This window comes from Trachypithecus francoisi, unplaced genomic scaffold (genome assembly GCF_009764315.1).
Source record: "Trachypithecus francoisi isolate TF-2019V2 unplaced genomic scaffold, Tfra_2.0 Lachesis_group12, whole genome shotgun sequence".
In the NCBI taxonomy this organism is placed as follows: domain Eukaryota; kingdom Metazoa; phylum Chordata; class Mammalia; order Primates; family Cercopithecidae; genus Trachypithecus; species Trachypithecus francoisi.
Genome location: NW_022681457.1, coordinates 119,679,988 through 119,696,010, shown reverse-complemented (window position 1 = coordinate 119,696,010; position 16,023 = coordinate 119,679,988). Strand labels below are relative to the sequence as shown.

The window sequence follows — 16,023 nt, the reverse complement described above, 5'->3', positions numbered from 1 at the left end:
GTAGTTCCTGTTGGGCCTGGACAGGGTTCAAGGAGGCAGGAGCCCCGGGGTTCTCCAGGCTCTGCTGCTGCCACTGATGGACAAAGAGGCCAGGACAAGTGGACACTGTGGCTGGGGCATGTCCATCTCCTGTCATGGTTCCTGCCCTGAGGAGAGGACACAGGTCACCCTGGACACCAGGATGGGGTGCGGACATCCCTCCCCGAATCTGCTGGAATCCACCAAAACACACGCGCCAGCTTCACAAGCCTTGCGCTCTGTGGGGGTGGCTTTGGGGGCCATGCAACCTTCCAGAGCTTGCTTCCTTGTCTGTAAATGGAAAGCTGTGGGTCTGACACTTGGCCCTTGGCTACCTAAAAATTGAGGTTCGGGGCCAGGAGTGGTGGGTCACGACTGTAATTCCAGCACTTCAGGAGGCTAAGTTGGGCAGGTCATTTGTGGTCAGGTGCTCAAGACCAGCCTGGCCAACATGGTGAAACCCCATCTGTAATTAAAAAAAACAATATATATAGCTGGGTGTGGTGGCCCAATGCCTGTAGTCCTAGCTAATCGGGGGGTAAGGTGGGAGGATCACTCGAACCTGGGAGGCGGAGGTTGCGTGAGCCAAGATTGCGCCGTAGCACTCCAGCCTGGGTAACAGAGGGAGACTCCATCTCAAAAATAAAGTAAAATAAAATAAAAAGATATAATAAAAATGGAGGTTTTCAGCCTCTATCCAAACACATACACAGTGCCGTCCACTGTGGACTCCCCTTTCCCTGGCATCTGTGGTGCCCACCTGCCCACCCTCCCAAGAATCTGGGCATTTCGACTCGAGCTTTAACACACGGGGAAACTCAGAGTTTTTCGAGTAGCCAGTTCGCCATGGTGGACGTTTGAGCTTCCTCCTTGCTTTTTGGTTTCCAAGGCCCATGGCAGAGCTGCGAGAGCTATGGAGCTTGGGAGGCTGGTTCTAGAGCTATGGAAACGGGTGGGGGTGGCTGGTCTTAGAGCTATGGAAATGGGGGCAATGGGTACTGGTCCTAGAGCTATGGAAGCGGGGGCGCTGGTCCTAGAGCTATGGAGGCCAGAGGGGCTGGTCCTAGAGCTATGGAAACGGGGATGGGGGGACTCATCTTAGAGCTATGGAAAGGGGGACAGCAGGGACTGGTCCTAGAGCTATGGAAGCAGGGGGCTGGTCCCACAGCTCCGGAAGCAGGTTGTGGGGGACTGGTCCTAGAGGTATAGAAGCTGGGGGTGGGGCGGCTCATTGCGGGCACCATGTCTGGCCTGCGCCCCCTGTCTCTGGAGCACCTTCCCGTCAACTGTGGCTTCGAAACCTCAGAAATGGGAACATGCCTTTGGGTCGAGACATCCCACTCTTGGAGAGAACAGGGGTCTGGTGGGTGGGAGTCTGCTCTGTCATCTGCGTGGTGCTTCCTGAAGCTGTGCTGGTTACCGCCTGGCCCCGTGGCACATTGCTCAGATTGGCCTCATCCTCACTGAGATTAGTACAGGATCCAAAACAGGACCAGACACAGTCTGAGCATGGATGCAGCTGGAGTCCCTGCTGCGGCTCTGAGGGCATCTTGCCATAGCTGCTGCTGTGATGGTGGAGGTGGGGAAGGCAGGGGTCTCTAAGAATTCCTGATTCAGAATCTGGGGCAATGCCAGGTTAGGCCCCATTAGGAACCTAGCAATGAAGACTCTTGAGCTTTGAGGCAGTTTTCCTTCATCCATCCATGTATTCCTCCTTTCATCCATCCATCCATCCATCCATCCATCTATCCATCCATCCATTTATCTATCCATCGATCCATCCATCCATCCATCCATCCATCCATCCATTTATCTATCCATCCATCCATCCATCCATCATCCATCCACCCACCCATCCATCCATCCATCCATTTATCTATCCATCCATCCATCCATCCACCCACCCATCCATACATCCATTTATCTGTCCATCCATCCATCCATCCATCCACCCACCCATCCATCCATCCATTTATCTATCCATTCATCCATTCACCCAGCCACCATCCATCCATCCATCTGTCCATGGAGATATACTGGGGGCCTCAACCTGCCAGGCAGTGGCTACGCTCTGGCTTCTGAATCCTCTGAGCAGACTCTCTAAATCAGATCCCATCTCCCAAAGAAGAAATGAAGGCTTGGAGGGGTTCTGACCTCTTTTCTAGAGATAGCACTGGTCCATGGTGCTGCCTGCTATGGCAGTGAGCACATTTCTCAGGGAGCTATGCTTCCCCCTGAGGTCTCTAAGCGCCAGGTCCAGTGGCCCTTGAGGACAAGGCTATGCTGCTGTCCATCTGGCTTCTGATGCGTGGTTGGGTCAGGCCCCCTGGGGAGGGCTGCAGGGACTCAGCCATAGCATGGGTCTTCGGCTTCGGAGATGCCCAAGGCCATAACCTGAGCCCCAGGAGGTCCCCGTCCTCGGGCAGGAGGGGCTTTGTCCAGAGGCTCTGGCCTGTCCTTGGTGCCTTCTTTCCTCCTGTGCCCTCTCTCCCCTTTGCCAAGCCCAGGCCAGAAGACAGGATCTGAGGACAGCTCCCAGGAGAGCAAACTAACAGGTCAATTTCTAAAGGGCCCCTAGTCAGGGAGGTGCCCAGGAATCACCAGACCAGAGGAGGGAACCAGTCGGCTCGAGGCCGGGGCCAGCCAGGCCAGAGCCAGCTCTAGCTCCAACGGTGCTCAGATCTCCTCCTCTTTTCTTCTGAGTGGGAACGGGGTCCACCCCCACCTGGCCTCCCTGTTTGGTGCAAGGTGATCCTCCCCTGCCACCTGAGGGGTCTGCAACCTTCCTCTCCCCTGCTGCTCCATGTCCTCAGGCAACAGCTCTGGAGAGGTGAGCTCTGGGCCAGGCAGGGTCTGGAAGGGGTGAGGAACGTGGGCCTGGGGAGCCACAGCAAGCCCCGGAGCCCTGGGCTAGGTGTGCACACGTGTGTGCTTGTGCGTGTCTATACGTGTGTCTGAAGCAGTGTTGAAGCCACGTGGTTTGCACTTTCCTGGCAAAGTGGCCCATGTGTGGCTAGACAGGACAGGCGGGCAGTTCCCTGGGGAGAGAAGCTCCTCACAGCGCAGTCCCCAGGCTGGACCAGAGTGGGGCTCTCCTGGAAACAACCCACCATTTGCTGCAGGAGAAACAAGGCAAGGAAAATTGCCGGGTGTCTTTTGGAGGCCGGTCCTCAATGCTGGCAACAGTTTCTCTCGCTATGAGTTGGTCCCGGAGAGCCCCGATTCACCCTTCCGGAAAAGGCAGTCCTGTTTGGATCAAAAAATAATTAGCTGGGCTTTAAGTGGGGGTTTCAAGTACACATTTAATTTACGCTGATTAACAGTCATATGCTAAGTAAACACCAGCTGAATATTAAACCCGCACCATTGAGAAGCGTGGAAAGCAAAGTAATATAGAAAGCGCAGTAAATACACAGTTTCTATAACCAGTAATTATATTAATAACATGCAGCACTTGTCTTACAAAATTCAAATTAATATGTGCATATCTGCGTAGAGATCCAACTTTTGACTTCACATGTTACCAGGGAGGCTTCCTTTGCGAGCTCCACGTTAAAGAAAGCCACAGCTTCTGAAGCAATTAGGCTGACGCACGGCAAATACAGTAGAATCAGCAGAGGGACGGCTCTCCCCTTCCTGTGCGCTCTTCCAATCTGGGGTCCTTTGTCTGTGAGTTTCTGATCTTAGAGCTGCCGGGTCCTACCGGGCCCTGCTGCTGTTTTCCGTGTGTGCCGCGGTGGCTGTCGCGGGGACCTGCCACGGCCGTGCCTGTGACAAGTCGTTAGGATCTGCCATGGTGATCCACCACCGTGTCCCTAAGTGGACGGACCGGCACTGTCACCACAGGCTGGCGCACTCTCCCTGGGTGGCGGGAGGCGGGGGGTGGGCCGGGGGACGGATGCTTTTGAGGGGGCACTCCCATCCCCACGGGGTGGGCGGTGACAGGAGGGGATGGAGCTGCCTGTCGCTGTGGCAGCCTTAGCCTTGCACATTCTCTGGGAATGACTTGAAACTTCACGGAGTAGGATGCCAGGTGGAGGCATTGTCAGAACGGGCAAGGGCTGCCCTGGGGCCGCAGCACGGAGCTGTGGGCAGCACACCCCTCCCGGCTCCAGGAATGGCCTTCCTGCCTCATCCCCTAGACCTCCTACCTCCATGGCCCTTCCCACTTTCCCTTGGCCGCCATGGCCCAAGCTGGATTCCCTGGTACTCTTGAGGCCCCGGCATGGGCACCATTCCAGCTTCACGCTGTCGGCCGGGCATCCTGCGCTGGCCGGGAGACCTTGGTGCTGGTCGCGGTGGAGGAAGGCATGGAACCTTGGCTGAGATGTATGCTGACCCCCAGGCCGTTCTCACCCCTCCACCAGGAGCCCCGGGTCAGGGGGCAGTGGGTAGCAAGTATAAAAACCGCTAGAAGAATCCCTTTGCTTCATAAGGAGGGGGATCATCAGTCTAAGCAAATGAAAAAGAAACTCAAATTCTGTCTTAAAAAACAAAGCAAGACACCAAAGCCAGCCTTTGGTTCATGTGGGTGAATGGAGGTTTTGTGTGAACCGACCCCCGCCATCCCTGGCAGAAACAAACTAAACGTTTCTTCCCAGACCCCGAAGGCCGCCTGTGGGCCCTGGGGCCTCACATCAAACTCCAGGGGCGGGCTCCATGCGGGTGCCAAGCTCTAGGGGCCGACCTGGCATCCCCCCGACCTCTCAGGGGCTCCGGAGTCTTCCTTAGGGACCCCAGATTGGAGGGAGGCTGCCATCCTGCTGACCTCTCCAGGAAGGGCCCCGGGAGAGGCGTCTCTCCGGAGGCGTCCGGAGCTGACTCCATCACCAGCCAAGGCAGGGGATGGGACCCGGGGCCCATGGCTCCTTTCTTGGAGGGTTTTGAAAGGAAATAAAACAGGGGAAAGAAAATCCAGGCTGCAGGGCTTGGCTGCGGCTGCCGCGTGGCTTCGCCCGATTAGCATGGTCTCCGCGAGGACTTTGGTTCGGGTCCGCGATGTTATTGCCCTGTTATCTGCGTGGTTGGTGGTATCGCTGTACACAGATTTGCACTGTGGCGCTCTCTGAGGGAGCAGAAAAGGGGCTCCTCCATTGTTCCCGATGCACTTGCTCCCGCGACCAGCACCTTCCATCTGTTTTCCTTTTTCCTTCCTCCTGATACAGCAGCATTGCAGCGTCTCACCCGGGGAGGAGGGAGGGCCGCAGGCTCCCGGCACAGCCGCCGGCCTCGCCTTCCCCGCTCCTGAAAAATGAGATCATTTCAAACAGTGCCATTTTCCACTTTGCAAAATGTGCTTGCGTTTGGGGGAGCAAATGTTTCACCTTTTATTTAAATAAAATCTAGGTGGTTGCAAGGCTTCGGGGATTCGGTGAGAGACCAGCCCGGCCTCAGCTCAGGGCCGCAGCTGATTTTGCTTTTCCTTTCCCTGACCCTCCGGAGCAGCAGGCACCCCTGCGTTACCCTTGTCTTCCTCTTCAGAGCTGCTTGGTGTAATGGATTTCTTTAAATTAATAATGCGTAGAAGGAGATTTACAACACATTGCTAAAATATTGTCTTTGCCTTTTATTCATGCATTTGTCACTGTGGTCTCTAATCGAGGTGCTCAGAGAAGGGATAAATAATGAAGAGAGAAAACAGCTCTGTCATAATCCAGGACCATTTGCAAATTCATCACCGATATTCTTGGGGAAGGAAAGACAGAGGAGATGACAAATATCCCACCGCGCTAATATATCTCGTTGATTTCCTCTCCCATTTATTTGGATAACCCACTTTGAGCCATGATAGAATGAGGGCCCCGGGCTGCCCCGAGCAACAGATGAGGCTGTCTGCAGGGCTCCCGGGCGGCAGGACGGTGTCCACGCGTTGGATTGTGGTCACTTTGAATTTTAATTGTGATCGGTTTGATTTTAGGTGACTTTGGGGGAAATGATTCTTGGAGGGAAATGGGCAGAGATGATTTCTGCAGCAAATCCTCTCTCTGTCTACAGAGTAAAAAGTAGCCATTGCTTCCAGTTTTACGGCTGGATTTAAGTCAATGCCTATCTTTAAGAAGAAGGATGGACCCAAAGCCATATCTATGCCTGCAAAAGAAGAATAAAATGGTTTTCTAGTTTGGAGGGATCTTGCTTGCTGTCACCCCTCCTCCTGGTAGAGGCAGGAGCTATGCATTTGGAGGTCTCCCTCTCTCTCGATGATTTTTAACTGACAGGAACTGGGAAGGAGGAGGAAAACAAATCTGCTTTGGGAATTTTTTCTCCAGACCAGAGAGGGTTAGACCCGTTCGGAGAAGCCTCCGTCCTTCCGCTCCAGGGCAGGGCTCACCACGCAGCCCCTGCCCAGCTCGAGCAGCGGCCTCAGCTCAAAGTCAGAGCCCCAGGGCCCATGTGGGCTTTTAGCTCCTTGGGGGAAGCAGAGGAAGTGGCTTCTGTCTGAGCCTCTGCAGCAACCGTGTGGCCTGAGAGAAGCAGGTGGGGGCGTCAGCTCCGGGGTGGCCTCCAGCTGCCTCAGTGGGGACACGGGGTCTCCCAGCACGTCAGGACAGAGGGTGCTGTAGGACTATGGAGTTTGCGTGTGGTGCAAGTCATATGCCAGTGAGTGTCTGTTTAGAGGCTGGGCTGGGGCTAAGCACAAGGGCCAAGAGGTGACCGCCGGCCAGAACCAGCCACGGCTGCCCAGTTGCCCAGATGGTGGGTCCCGGAGGAGGGAGTGTTAGCACCTGCCAGGCTCAGCCTGGGCGGCTCACAGGACGGGACCTGGAAGAGGAGGGCCACGCAGCAACCGGCAACCGCTGAGCCGGCGCAAGAGCTCAGGCCCTCAGGGAGCGTGGCCAGATCCGGCAGATGAAATCCAGGACACCCAGATCAATTTGAATTTCAGATACACAGCACACAAGTACGTCCCAAACACAGCCTGCATTTTGTTGTGTTTACTGCATTTATTCTATTGATCGATTGAATTTACAGCGTTTGATCTGGGGACCTGCCCCCAGGCTCCTAGCCCTTTTGCGACCCCATTTGAAAAAAAACAAAACAAAAAACCGCCTTTGTGGGGGGGCTGGGGGCTGATTGTCTCTTGAAAACAGACGTAGGCCAGATCCAGTTGTTTGATAGGATAAGGTCTTTATAGACAGAAAAGAGATGAGAAAGAAAAGAGACCGTAGGTTACAGAGAAGTCACGGATGGGGAATTACAAGGAAAGTGGACCTGTTGGGTCTGTTCATGGATGGGATGGTGGGGCCTGAACACACTTCTCCGGAAAGTTCCCAGATTCACACCTGCTGGACAGGGAGACGTCTCAGGATACCCATAGCAGCCTGTGTTTGGCCACTAGCGGAGATAGCCCCAGAGACAACACGCAGACGGGCAGAGCGTGTCGGTTGGCTGAGGCTGGGGATGTGTCCAGGGTCATCGAGGCCATCTGGCCTCCCCCAGCACCCCCGGGGTGAACGCCTCCGTCCCAGCACCAAGAATGCCATCTTCCTCCCACTTAAATCTCTCTTTTGACCTAGGACAGATATATTATGAAAATTACAAAATTACAAAGGATGAAAACAATGACTGCTCACTGCAGAACATACAGAAAGAGATTTTGAAATGGAAACCTTGCCTCTCCTCCTCTCGAGATAATATCTGGAATACTTTTTCAGTCTTGCACATGCATGGTATAGAGAGACACCCATAAATGATTTCTGGTGTGGAATGCCTGATACAAGGCTGTGCCCGTTCCGTATTGGCAAACACACCTGCTTGCCACCATCTCCGTAACGGGACAGTGATCCTCTCTCATTTGACCGAGTCACATTCTCCATCAACAGACCTCCGGGCATTCTAGAGGCACACTGCAAAGGGGGAAAGGGCCTGACCTCAAGGCAGTTACTTTCCCAAAGGGGAAGCTGGGCTCAGCTGAATTTTAAAACTTGTCTTCTGCTGAAAATGTACTGTGAGCATTTACCTTTAAGTTTTAATTTAAAATGTAAATGTAATTAAATTTAAAATAATTTTAAAACAAAATAATTTTAAAACAAAATCAAAATCTAATTAAAACATTCTTAAAACCTATCTTTCTCACCTATACCTGCGTCACTGATATTTCCATATTTTTGCTGAGTCATTTGAATCTTAAAATTCAATTTTGTTGGCATGGCAAGAAGGCACGATGACTTTACAATCTCATTGCCATGGGCTCGACCAGCTGTTATGGGGGGAAAAGAGGAGACTGAGCTGACGGGTTTGTTGTAGATTTTTCTTTTTGTTTTTTCTTTTCTTTTCTTTTCTTTTCTTTCTTTCTTTCTTTCTTTTTTTTTTTTTTTTTGAGACAGACTCTTGCTCTGTTGCCCAGGCTGGAGTACAGTGGCCCAATCTCGGCTCATTGCAACCTCCACCTCCTGGGTTCAAGCAATTCTCCTTGCCCTAGCCTCCCGAGTTGCTAAGACTACAGGTGCCTGCCAACACATCCAGCTAAGTTTTGTCATTTTTAACAGAGACAGGGTTTCCCCATGTTGGCCAGGCTGGTCTCGAACTCCTGGCCTCAGGTGATCCGCCTGCTTCGGCCTCCCAAATGCTGGGATTGCAGATGTGGCCACCGTGCCAGGCTGAGATTTTTCTTTAGGAAGTATGGAAAGTGACCCCCTGATTGGTATCCCGCCAGGGGTACCAGAGACCTTGGGCTGGGGGACCCCAAAGCAGACAGGGAGGCCGGAGGTACACGGGGTGGCATGAGAACTGAAGCTGGATGCCTGTCCTGGCACTTGAGCCATGTGCTACCGGTGCAGCACCAGGCCACGTGCAGAAGCACTGCTGCATTCACCAGCAAGGGCCACCATCACGACGCACCTCACAGGCCACAGGGCTTAAGCAACAGGAACTTACCTCCATTGTCTGGAGGCGGGAGGCCCAAAGACACCGTGTCGGCAGGCTGGCTCCTCCCGAGGCCTCTCTCCTTGGCTCATAGTTGGCATCTCCTTCTGGTGTCCTCACAGGACCTTCCTCTGTGTGTCTGTGTCCTCATCTCCTCTTTGTACAAGGACACCAGTCAGATTGGATCAGGGCCCACCCTAGTGACCTCACTTTTCCTTAATGACCCCTTTAAAGACCTCTTCTCCAAATATGGTCCCATTCTGATATCCTGGGGATTGAGACTTCAAGGTGTGAATCTGGGGGGACACAGTCAGCCCACAGGGGTGGGTGGTGGGCCGGTGTGTGGGAGGAAGAAGTCGAGTGGGAGTCCAGGTGGCCTGATCCGGACACTGTCCTGGGACCGGTTTTGTCAAGGTCTAACACTTGTCAAGAGCTCAGTAGGGGTTCCTGGTACCGCCCAGAGGGACCGCAAGAGGCACCTACCCCATCGAAGTGGGCTCGGGTGAAAGGAGTGTCTGGACTCAGAGTGCCAGAAAAAATACAGGACACCCAGTGAACTTTACATTTCATATCAACCACAAATACTTCTATAGTGTAAGCATATCACAGTATTTCACGGGACATACTTATACTAAAAAACCATCCACCACTTCTATAGTGTAAGCATACCACAGTGTTTCACGGGACATACTCATACTAAAAAACCATCCACCACTTCTATAGTGTAAGCATACCACAGTGTTTCACGGGACATACTCATACTAAAAAACCATCCACCACTTCTATAGTGTAAGCATACCACAGTGTTTCACGGGACATACTTATACTAAAAAAACCATCCACCATGTATCTGAAATGCAAGAGTAACTTGGTGTTCTGTGTGTTTATTTCCTAACCCAGCTGTGCTGGGCTGAGATTCACATACCCAGTGTCAGGCACGAGTTCACGGGAGGCACCAGCTGTGGGCAGCCGGACGTTTCTGAGCTCCTGCAGCCAAAGGCCTTGCCCTTGGCACACAGAGCTGGGTGGGCCCTGCGGGGACCAGCCCCTGGGGACCCCCGGCGAGGCTGCGGTTCCTTCCCTGGTGCCGTTTGCATGGGCTGGGCAGGCAGGACGTGTTGGAGGGAGGATGTGCCGTTGGCTGGCGCGGGAGCCTTTGCGCGGTCAGTATGGCCACCTCGGACCCCACACCTGGTGTGCTTGGCCCCTGGTGCACCGCAAGTCTCAGCCCCTGGCTGGGGGAGGTGGTGTTAGCCTGAGTTGCCACGTCATCCTCATTGATGAACTCACCAGGCATTCGTGGGTGCCACCGTGACATTGTGGAACACAGGAAGGACAAGGACCCACACGGAGTGTCCTCCCGCCTCTTTCAGGGTAAGGGCGACACAAGAGGACAGGACAGGAAATGGCCTGGGCTGCAGAGAATAAAACAGGCTCCTCTTTCCTGCCCACGAAGTGCAGCGGAGGCCTCTGGACATGGCCTGGGTGAGAAGTGCCATCTCACTCCCTGCCCTAGAGCCTCGCCCGGGGCTGACATCAAGACCCTAACGGTGACGGTGACCCTTGGCTCAAGACAGCTTTGCCTCAGGTGCTGTGCGGTGGGGACTGCAGGAATGGGCCTGTTTACTTCTCCCGGCTTCGTGGGCGGGGCATTGTTCCTACTTACACTTCCAGATCGGGTAGCTGGGCTCAGAGAGGTCAAGCACCTTGTCCAAGGCCACACAGCCAGCAAGAGGCTGAGCCTGGGTATGAGCCCTGAGCTGTTTTTTGGGCAGGATGCAGCCTGTGGCTTTCATTTCTTTATTTCCCGCTACTTCCTTGACAATACTGTCCGTCTATTCGGAAACCCTGAAAGGGGGAGAAAAGGCAGAGAGTGGTAACCCCCACCCCCACCAAGCCTGCAGGCAGGAACCGGGCGGGGACGTTTTGCTGCCCCCACTCCCTGCCCCAGCCCTTTCCTCTCCCAAGGAAGACAGGGCTCGGCCGAGGACAGCTGACAGGTGAGGGAGGCGAGCAGGAAGAAGCCAGCGCGGAAAGTTCCGGCAGAACAGGCAGTTTTCAAAGTTTCTCAAAAGAGGCGTAGGAGCGCTTCGGCTCTCACCAGCAAACACACACACACCACGCTCGAAAGTGCTCAGGGAAAAGTTTATTGGCAACTTGGCCCCAGAGCCGGGGAGGGTTCTTTGTTTGCTGGTCACAGCCACACCAAGTACAAACCGAGGTGGTTTCCCACATCTTGTCAAAGGACGGCATTTCCTCTCTCCTTTCTCCTCGAGCTGATTAGCGGGTCGGGCAATGGCGTGAGGAGATGCTGGGGGTAGGAAAATGGGGGTCATTTTGGAAAACCTCTTTGTGGATGGGTCGGGAATGGGGAGAAAATGAATAGTTATAAGCTCATTTCCATAGAAACTGTCTCATTATCATGCTGGCTGCCCGCTGGACCAGGCAGGGCTTTTTGCCAGCACCAGCTCCACAATTAAATGTCCCCTGCCCGCCCGGCGCGGAGAGGCCGGTCAGCAGAGAGGGCTCCAGCCCCAGCAGGCCCGGCCGCGGGAGCCTTGAGATTCTTTTTCTTGAAATATCAGAGGTTGCTGGAGGGATTTTTGCGGCACCTGAACATCCTAAGCAGGCCGGTGCCGGCGGTGTCCCAGCTCCTGGGAGCAGGATCGGGCGTGCCTGTCTCCACAAGGATTTGGACCACGTTCGGCAGAGCAGGTCTCCCAGGCTTCCCTAAAGATGTTTAACAAAAGCAATGGAGACGATTCGGTTTGGAATCGCTTCCTGGGCAGAGCTGCTTGTGTTCAGGCTGCGCTCAGGGCACTTGGTCGGACATCGTCAGGGCGGCTCGGCCCCTCCACACGGGACCTCCACACAGCCTCTCAGGGGCTGCCACCCCTTCCTGTCCCCCCAGACTCCAAGACCCCAAAACCACACACAGGCTAATTGTGGTAAAATATACAAATGTAATCTTTGTCATTTTAACCACCTGTGAGTGTGGTATTAGGTGGCATTCAATACGCCTGGGCTGCTGCAGAACCATCACCCCTCTCTGCCCAGGAACTTCTCATCACCCACCATGAAAACCCCATGCCCGGTAAACAGTGACTCTGCCTTCCTCCTCCCGCTGTCCCAGGACTTTCTCATCACCCGCCACAAAAACTCCGTGCCCGGTAAACAGTGACTCTGCCTCCCTCCTCCCGCAGCCCCGAAGCCTCGGTTCCACTTTCCTTCCCTGTAGATAGGCCGGCTCGTGTGTTGAAGATGGAAAAGCTCATCCCAGGGAAGCAAGCATACTCACAACTCCAGAGAGAGTTGCAGCAACCCCAGCAGAGCCCGCTCCTGCCCCTTCCCCCCGGCCGAGGTCGCAGGCCCACGAAGGTCGTCATTACGGATTTATTAACCGCCTTTCCCTGGCTTTGTGAGAGGCCTGGTCTGGAAAATGACCATGCTCCCAGGAAGTGAATAATTTAGGATTGACAGCGGCAAGCCCGCGCAAGGAAGGCTGTGCGGACGGCAGATGAGTGGTGTGGAAAACGCGGAGTCAGGCTCAGTCAGCAGCTGCACCCGCTCCTTCACCCTTCAGTCCTCCTGTGTGGCAGGGACCTGATAATCCCTGTGTGACCATCAAAGCCACACAGGCAGCCAGAGAGGTCAAGGGTCCAGAGTCAAAGCAGCACCGCTGCGGGAGTGGTGTCCGGGCCCCTGGGTCTAGAAGGCTTTGGGAGAGGGGATGCGTGCAGCCCCTGGCATGGCCTCCTTCTGGTGGGTCACTCAGCACCACCATCCGGTTCCAAGCTCAGATTCAAGTGGAGGACACAGATCTCCAAGGTGTGCATAGCCCATGGCCTGAGTGAGCACCTCTGACTGTCCAGCCTGGAGTAGGTGTTGAGTAAGGGCGGTCGAGCAGTGCCGGTCAGTAAAACTCACACGGCCTTAGCTTCCTGGGGGGTCCTAACCAGGTACCCCAGTCTGAGTAGCTGAAACAACAGATACTTCTCCTTCCACGGTCCTCAGGGCCAGAAGTCCGGGATCACGTTGTGGGCGGGGAGGTCCTTTGGAGGCTCTGCGGACCCTTGTCGCGGCCTCCCTCTGGCTCACTGGGGCTGCTGGCATCTTTGGCGTTCCCTAGTTTGTAGGAGCATCACCCAGCCTCTGCCTCTGTGTGTTCGTTGTATTCTACCCCGTGCGTGCTCACGTCCAGAGCTGTGTTTTATAAGGGCATGGTCATTTGGGTGGGGGAGCCACCCCCAACAAGGTGAGCTATCTTAACCCGTCGCATCTGCAATGACCCTTCTTCCAAATAATGGCCGCTAGGACTGCAGCCTACGAATATGGATAATCCCACTTCATCTCCCACCGCCCCCTCTTCCCAAGGGAGCCCTGAGGCCCAGGGGACGCAGCTGCCACCAAGGCCCTGCTGGGATGTTCCCGACTCTCGTCCAGCCAGCTGCCCCTTCCCTCTAAAGCAGGTTGTTCTGAGTCTGGGCCACTGGCCCGCCGCGCCCTGAAGCCTGTGTCATCCACCAGCTTCCAGAGGCCACTGCCTCGTGAATTACACACCATGCAAACGTCCGGCCAGCGGCTTAAGTATAAAGCGTGAGAAACAGAGGAGATCGTTCCGTGTTTGTGGTTTTGTAAGGTTTGAAAAGCGATTTAAAATAATTTTAGGTTGTCCTGGGGTTGGCGAACAGTGTAATAGGCAATTTGAGAAGGCAAAGTTTTTAAACTGAAAGGTTTTGCCTCCTTGTTTCTAATTTTTAGAAACATGATGGATGTCAGCCGTGAGGCTGGGCCGACAGCTTCTGGGAACGATTTCTCAGCCTGCTCGGACCCAGGCGGGGGACCCTGCGGGGAGGGCATCGAGGGCCATGGCCACATGCAGAGTGAGGGCGGCTTCCAGCCTTCAAATGGGAAACCTGCACCCGGCCTCGCTTGGCTAACCTCAATCCCATAAGCAATCCCAAGGCATTGCTGAGCGGACAGAAAACTCTCCCGGTGTGTAGCCCACTCGGTGTCTCTGGAAACCGTGGTTGGAGGCGTGAGGGATTGTTCACTAAACGCTGACGGCAGGCGAGGGGCTACGAGGCGGCGTGGTCGAGCGAGGTGACCTGCGAGGGAAATGAGGTCGCGGTCCTGCGTGATCACGGGGTCAGGCGTCCTGGCAGCAGTGCAGGGGAGGGACTGTGTTTGTTGGGGGAGGCTGTTGGGAAACGGGGGTCGCAGTGCTCCGCCCACCACCCAGCCTGCCTCCATCCTCTGCCCGCCCCGGCTCCTCGGGAGATGCAGGTGGGAGGGCCGTCGCCACCATGGGGAGCCAGATGGGCCCTGTGGCTGTTCCCCAGAGGTACAAGCCGTGACCTCCACCCTGCACTGGCCTCTTGCCACCCTGAGGATCAGCCAGGTTCCAATGGTAGGCTGGCGCCTCTCTGTGCCAAGTGATGCGGCGCTTGGGGAGATGGCTGGGCGTGGCCTGTCGGCTGGGCGTGGCCTGTCGGGGCAGTCACAGGAGCTCCAGGCCCCCCCTGCCTGGCCCTTCGTGCAGGGACTCAGCAGGCAGGCAGTCGTCCGGCATGAGTGCCCCCGGGCTCAGGAGGGGGACTCACGTGGGCTCAGGGACATGGACTCAGCTGGGCTCAGGGACAGTGACTCACCTGGGCTCAGAGACAGGGATGCACCTGGCCTCAGGGGCATGGACTCACCTGGGCTCAGGGACAGTGACTCACCTGGGCTCAGGGACAGTGACTCACCTGGGCTCAGGGACATGGACTCAGCTGGGCTCAGAGAGTGACTCACCTGGGCTCAGGAGCGGAGGCCTAGCTTTTCTCTCCCAGTGACCACACCATTCTGTTGTGGACACCCAGCAAGGTGCACAGTGAGGAAGTGCTTGGGAGGGGCTCCCTGCGGCGTGTCGGGGCCGAGATGGCAGGCGGGCCCCTCCTAGCCCCTGGTCTTTTCTGTTCCTGTGTCTGAGTGACACATGGGAACCTCACCTTGCTTTCCGTTTGGCTGAAATTCATTAACTGCCAGGAAATCATGGATTTCCAAGCCCCGCTTTTTCCATAGCCTTTTGCTTAGCAGAGAAAATCAAATGGATGCAAGCAAATAATGAGAAACAGCTCCCAATGAGCTTTGCTCAAATGCGGGGCTGTCTGGCAGTGGGTGTTCTGCGGAGGCGACTCCGATGCCCATGAGGGGTCCCTGCCAGGTGCCACAGGCCAGGTGTCTGACCGTGGAGAACGCTTAGAGGTTCTCCACGGTGCGTGCGGACAATTCTAGCAAGAAGAGCCAAATGCCGAGGTGCGTCTGGGCGAGGCTCACACGTGCTGCCGGGTGACAAACTGCTTTTGCTAAGCCCACTTGGTTTGGTGGCTCCCTTTCAATGAGGCCTTCTCAGGAACACAGCCCCAGGGAGCACATTTCACTGGCCTTGAAAGAGAAAGTGCTCACGAAGGGCACAGTCCCTCGCATCACCAGTAACCGTGGCCTCCTCTCATCTGCACACTGGCCCTGGCTCCCTGACCCACAAGGTTGAACCAAATGCCCACCTCCCATCACCCAGGGATGGCGGCTGGAAAGGGAACTGCAGTGCGGCCTGGGGCCTGGCACCTGGTGGGGAGAAGCGAGAGGACTGACCCGGGCGAGCTTCTTTGCCTCCATTAGTGGCCCCATGGTTCTCACCGGTAGACTGGAGTTGCCATGAAGCTCACTGTGTCAGGTGCTGGCTGTGCACCCCGGTTCAATTGCTGTGTCCTCAGACAGCGGCCTACGAAGCAGGTGCTGTTGTTCTCCTGCTGCATAGACGCTGCCACAAGGCCCAGAGACCTCAAGGCACTTGTGCGAATATGCACAGTGGACACCGTCCAGAAAGGTTGAACACACACCCTCCAACCCCCCTCCATCCCCAGAAGGACTCCCAGGGAGATGCAGGGAACAAACACAGGGACGATCCGGATTGCACTTGGCCGAGAAGGCTCAGCTGGTGCTGGTCTACACGGCTGCTACTACCACCAGGCAGACTGCACTTGGCAGGGAAGGCTCAGCTGGTGCTGGTCTATACTGCTGCTACTACCACCAGGGAGCCCGAGAAAGCGATTGTTTCAACAATATGATCAAGAGAAAAATAGAGGAGGAGGAGCCAGGGTG

The 16,023-nt window shown here is 55.3% G+C and overlaps 1 protein-coding gene and 1 long non-coding RNA gene across 2 annotated transcripts in view; one reads left to right on the top strand and one right to left on the bottom strand.

The window, feature by feature from the left end:
* Nucleotides 1-16,023, top strand: part of LOC117093413 (histone-lysine N-methyltransferase PRDM16-like) — a 173,668-nt gene that overhangs the window by 80,920 nt on the left and 76,725 nt on the right. The gene's annotated exons all lie outside the window — the stretch shown is intronic.
* On the bottom strand, nucleotides 11,053-12,321 carry LOC117093414. Its single transcript, XR_004441136.1, has 3 exons — nucleotides 12,179-12,321; nucleotides 11,493-11,610; nucleotides 11,053-11,191 (listed from the first exon to the last, which is right to left on the bottom strand). It is a non-coding gene; the product is annotated as an uncharacterized LOC117093414 (long non-coding RNA).